At 42.0% G+C, this 6000-nt stretch overlaps 1 protein-coding gene across 1 annotated transcript in view; it reads left to right on the top strand.

The window, feature by feature from the left end:
* The first annotated feature begins 595 nt into the window (after nt 1–595).
* Nucleotides 596–6000, top strand: part of LOC119977294 (neuronal PAS domain-containing protein 2-like) — a 241839-nt gene continuing 236434 nt past the window's right edge. The window contains 1 exon segment of the mRNA XM_038818048.1: nt 596–1069. The gene's annotated coding sequence lies outside the window, so the exon portion shown is untranslated.

The raw sequence follows: 6000 nt of genomic DNA, 5'->3' as shown, positions 1-6000 counted from the left end.
GTTGACTGCTTTTGAAGCGCAACCACCTCAAAATCTGACAAGACGCTGCTGTCACAGACACTGGATGTTAGCGTTAAAGCCTTTTAGCCGGTAGCCCATCACTACCCTATTTTGAAACGTCGCAGCATCTTACATAAGGAGTGGCTAATTTCAGCGCAATGACGGAAGGAGACTGAACATTGAAGTTACTGACCTACTTTCCAAAAAAGAGAGAGGAAAAAAAACCCCCGCACTTCGCCGTGCAGCCAGCGTCAATACGCTGTCATCTCGGAGTGAACCAAGAACAGAGAGGGTACGCCTCTTTCTGCCTGCAATTTGTCCCTCGTTCCCGCGCAGATTTTCTCAATGGGTTTCTGCGGCCAGCCCCGAGTTCACGAATTAATCTCTCTTTACGGTGAGTCCGGCGCTGCTTCCGTCCGAGAGGCAAAAGACTCCGACGTGCCAAGAATGGGCAAACGGATCCCATCTGCAGCCTCAGGAACCTCACCTCCCTGCCGCAGATTTCTCTTGGCGCCGTTCCCTTGGACCCGCGCCTGTCTCCTCCCACAGGAGCCAGAAAAAGGTCACAGATGTTTGGAAAAATATTTAGGTCAGTGGATCATTTCCTCCTGTTCCAGTCAGAGAGGACTGCATTCACCCGACCGGGGGAGGGGCGGGAAACATTTTTACAATCCGGTTGGAGGTTGTGGGGAGCAACAAAATCTCTGACCTATTTAATGTTTATTTATCCCAATCAGTGTGTCAGTTTGCCTTCATCATCACTTTATGCGAAGAGTGACAGAATTGGATTGATTATATAATCAGTTCCTTTCCTCTCTCTGTCTCCAAATGCGGTTGTGCCATTTACTAGTGTCTGTGGTGATTGGGAAATCTGCGGGTTTCACTCTTTTCCTTGCCCCAGGTTTAGTCGCCCGCCTTGAGATGCGTTTGCAACATGAGACACACCGAGGAGGAAGCATGTAGGAGCCCGGCTTTCCTGCTGAGCAGCAGCCGCCCGGTGGTGCCCGGTGACCGCGCGCCCATTGCTTCAGTTGACAGCAGCAGCGGGTCGCCCATGTGGAGACACCCGGTAAGTGTCAGCAGCGGCAGAAGGTAAAGCTCAGCCATTCACTCACTATTCCCCCCCCCCGCATAGCCCAATGCTCGGGGGGGCGCGTCAGACCGACTCTGTAAGATTTAAGCGGAACTTTTCAAACTCTTCGCTTAACGTGGTGGATCTATCTGTATGAACTGTTCTTATCCGCTGTATCCATGTGTCAAATCTTTCTTAATCATTAATTTCACAACAGCGTGCGCGGTGTTGAGAAAATCCATTCTTGGTTCCCTTTGATTATTAAATGCCTGCAACAGCCTAGCGAACACGTTAAGTCCAAACCTGACCCACGGGTCGTGCATTTTGAATGCTGCACGTCGTTATAAAATTACAGACTTGTGCCTAACTTTTCCTTTGGTTTTCGTATTCTTCAAAAAACGCTAAACTTGCTGTATTTGTGCTTTTGAGATTGCCTCTCCGTTTAAAAAAAATCTGCTTGCATAAATGCATGAGTGGATGCGTATCCGAAGCTTGTTGTCAATAGATCTGGCTGTCAATCAAGATACGTGCAACATCCCATTTTTCAAATAGCTTTTTAAGCTTGTTTTTTAAAAAAAATAGTGCTTGTAACCATGTAACATCAAAGCCAATGGATCTCCTTTACAAGTCTATGCATGAATATCTATATGCATACAACATTGAACTGCCTTCTTATTCTTTCATTTTAATTTTCATAATTGCCTTTTATGTAATTATAAAATTGAAACTGTTTAAATTAGAAAACATCTAAGTTTTGTTTTGAACTTCACAGTTTCATTATCACCTCTGATTATAATTTATACTGCTCACCAAGTGGTTACACTAACTGTTGAGGACCTGTGTTAAATTTAAAAAAATGAATGTATGGTTCCCTCACTGGCTAGTAGGTAACAGTATTTACTGTATCTTATTGCACTAAGGCACAGAAAAGATGATCCCAGTTTCTATTTCAAGCTTGCAGAAGGCCAGCTGATCTCAGCTAGGCCACATCGGATTGCAATAATTAGTTTCTGTACCAATAAACCAGAAAAGAGGAAAATAGGCAAGATTCCTGTGACATCTTAGTCATAGAGTTTACAACATGGAAACAGGCCCTTCGGCCCAAATTGTCCATGCCGCCCAGTTTTTACCACTAAGCTCGTCCCTATTGCGTGGATTTGGCCTAACCCTCTAGACCCATCCCACCCATACAACTGTCCAAATTCTTTTTAAAATATATTTTGCTTGTTATTAAATGACATGTATTAGTAAGTCTGTTAGGATGTTGTGTGAGTACATGATTGGGCTAAATTGTAGTCAAATAGTCTGCCAAAAATAACAGTCAAGGTTCGTATGAGAACCTGGGTGAGGCACTGTGATGTTTGGGAGAGGAGGAATTGGGAGAGAACTGGTCCTGTAATGTAGATACTTTAGCGATATTTGCAGGATGTCACCTTTAGTTTCTCTAAGTTTAGAGATAAAGGGTGAGATTTTGATCTTCATTGGCCAAGTGCCACTGGGGGAGCAGGTTGCCTGTTCTAGAGCATGCACGGTTTTCATTTGCATTGTGGAACTTGTCTACAAGTTTACTGCCCAGGCAATGAAGACCTAAATCTAGCCATTACATAGTTGGGTTTTGCCATCCTATTTTTTGTGCAGAGTGCATTCCCAAGGGCATATGCTGTAAAGTAACAGGGTTACTATGTCAGTATTAAGTTGTTTAACAGATTTTTGTCTTGCATTTCACTATAATGGATTAATGTGCCATATAAATTTCTTGGCCTCCCTCCTCTACATTGTAAATTGTTTATTTATGCTATGCCCTTAGTTCTGTCAGCTCCGTATACCATTCCATGATTGAGGAGGCATTCAGGCAACTTGTGTAAAGATATACTGTCCATTGCGTTCAGATTTCCAACATTTGCTGTATTTTGCTTCTGTACACTTGTTGGTGTATATGTTCCTCACTTGTTGTTTGTAGTCTGGAGCTTAACAGCAACATGTGGAAAATGGACATTATGACACCATGCTGAGTATTAAATCACATTGGTGTTGCATCGTGCACAGTTAAAGTCACATTAAAAAGAATTGAATACCTAAATCTAGCCATTATATATTTGGGTTTTACTGCATTATTTTTCTATAGAATGCACTGAAGGTTTATTCCCAAGGACATATACTGCAAAGTAACAGGGTGCCTTGCCATTGCTAAGTTGTTTAACAGATTCTTCATCTTGTGCACAGATTTGTGACAAGTGCAAAGATGGTATTGGATGTGATACAGCACTGAAAGAATTGTGTCTGTTCTGGCTCTTAGAAAGGTGCCCCGTTAGTTCCATTCTCATGCCCTTCCCCCATAACCCTGCAACATTTCCCGTTTCGAATAGACATTGAAATTCTCTTTGAAAGTTATTACTGTATTGAATATGTTTCCAGCACTCTTTCAGGCAGTGCACTTCATCTCGCTGTGTGAAAAAACAAATCTCTCTCATCTCCAGTTCTTGCAACAACTTAAATCTATATCCGGCCCCCACAACTGGAAACCTATTTTACTCATCAAAACTGATCTCAATTTTGAAAATCTCTATTAAATCTCCCTTTAACCTTCTTTGCTCTAAGGAGAATAATTCAGCTTCTCTATTCTCTCTGTGTAATTGAAGTTCCATGCGCCTGGTTCCATTCTTGTAAGTCTCCTCTGCATCTATCTGAGGGCTTGACACCCTTCGTAAAGTGTGGGTGCCCAGAATTGCCCACAATATTCCAGCTGGGGCCTAACCAGTGACTTATATGTAAATATACTTTATAAACTGTGGTCCTTGTGCTCCCAAATGATGTTAGATATAAGATTTCTCACCGGGTAGAATAATATTGATTGTCGTTTTCTTAAATCAGTCATTTAAAAATGAAGACGTTAGGATGCAGATACAATGAAGCTCATTTATAAAATAGCATATAAAAATTCAAAATGCCAACAATTTGGTTCAAAAAAAGATGTTTTGTTTTAGCACTTTAATAAACCATAAATGGGTAATATTACATTTGATTCCATCTGATTATTGATTTTCCTGTTCCTCCTCCTCCTGACTGCTGCTGCTAAGCAATCATGACTTTTAACATTAATCTGCTTAATTCAGTTTCCAGTGGGTGTGGGGAATCAGCACAAACCTGCCCCTAATTTGACACTAACTTAGCTGCCTCGCTCACGATTAATTTATCAAACTGTTCTGTTGTCAAGAGCAGCACTGATTTTTGACAATAGAGCTGTTAACATAACTGAGGTGTGATTAATGTGTGGGGTGTAGAGACCCAAACTAAAAGGTAGGCAGCTTCAGTTAATACTGTCCTAAGCACAGAGTCAGGGCAGCTAGGTAAAATGTGGCCATGCGATATAATAATAACAATAAATACTCTTCTTTAATGTCACAAGTACGCTTACATTAACACTACAATGAAGTTACTGTGAAAATCCCCCAATTTAACCCCATCCACCAATTTTTCTGACCGGAGCAGGCTGTTGTCCACCTGCCTATGAAGCCCTATGAAGGCCAGGATGCAGTTTGTCAATCACTGGTGAGTGTAACTTTTTCCCAGCCACAGGGAAGTATCCAGCGCCAGAATTAAATGGCGCATTCGCTGTTGTCTTATGTCATTGTTGCCGCAGCACTCCAGCATTCCTCCAATAACTCAAATGATTGGAGCTAAGCCATGTCGCCATATAAACGAGAAAGTTCCCATGTGTGATTCACTATCCTCGCTGACCTTGCTGGTCCAAGCCAGAGCAAAGGTAGGGGTGCTCCATCTGAAGCCGGTTCTATAATAGAAAGTGAACATTCAAAATGTAATAATGATGTGTGACATTGGAACTATTCCCATCCATACTGTGAGGGTTGCTTTTTTTTATGGGAATATTGTGAAAGGTATTTGCAGCTGAGGGAACTTTGCTTTTTTTTCTGGCCTGTGCTATGCCTGCAATGTGGGTGCTCGGTTCTGACATTACCAAACAAAAGCATTCCAGGTGAAGCTCTGCTATCCTCACTTTGATGATCATTTGAAGGGGAGGGACACTCTTCGCTGAAGAATGCCTTTTCACATGTTATTTAAAGAAGTATTCCTCATATATTTTTATTATGCATCATTATAGGGTGAAAAAGGCCGGGAGCTGCATTTCACAAAACTGTACCCTTATATTTGAAAATTATCTTTACATGGCCTGTCAGCTATTTTTTAATGTTGATTGGTGCTTCTGAACATTCGCTAAAAAGAAACATTCAATCTGTGTATTTTTATGGCACCTTTAACATAGTCAACGGTCCCAAGATCCTCATAAGAGCATATTCAGCTAAAAATTGCCAAATTTGCTTTTTTTAAATGAAGCTCCAATACGAATATAGAATTTGCTGCAAGCAGATATAAACATTTTTACAGAGTGCCAGATGAGGATATCTTTATTTGAATCCTGATTGCCGGGCTCCCCTGCAAGCTGCGGAAGCTTAACTCCAATTTAATAAACTGTAGTTTTAATGTATAATGACACTTACAGATTAATTGACAGACTGGACTACCATTTGAGTGGGGAGCAGTCTAGAGGCAGGTGGTTCTGCATCACGGGTGGGGGCTGTGGATCCTTTGGAGGGCGTGGCTGGGATCATGTGTGAGGAGTGGTAAGAATTGTTTGGTGGCCTGGTGGAAGATTGGACGCTTTTGTGGAAAGCCTGGGGTAGGTGGGGGATTGTAGTCAGAGGCTCAGTGTTTGAAGGATTGGAGACCTCTGGGTGTAGAAGGGGAAGCCTAAAAAGGGCAAATGATTGTGCGATCAGGTTGTCGTAGTAGAGTGTTTTTTCTAAGCAGCATTCTGTATCAGGGAGGAGCAGGTAGGCATTTTCTGGATCCATTAATCCTCTCCTGGATTAGTTTATGGGGATGGTATTTAATGGTGGAGAACCATGCGT

This window comes from Scyliorhinus canicula, chromosome 14, assembly GCF_902713615.1.
Source record: "Scyliorhinus canicula chromosome 14, sScyCan1.1, whole genome shotgun sequence".
Taxonomy (NCBI): Eukaryota; Metazoa; Chordata; class Chondrichthyes; order Carcharhiniformes; family Scyliorhinidae; genus Scyliorhinus; species Scyliorhinus canicula.
Note: the sequence above shows the minus strand (reverse complement) of the source record. Positions and strands in the feature narration are given on the sequence as shown.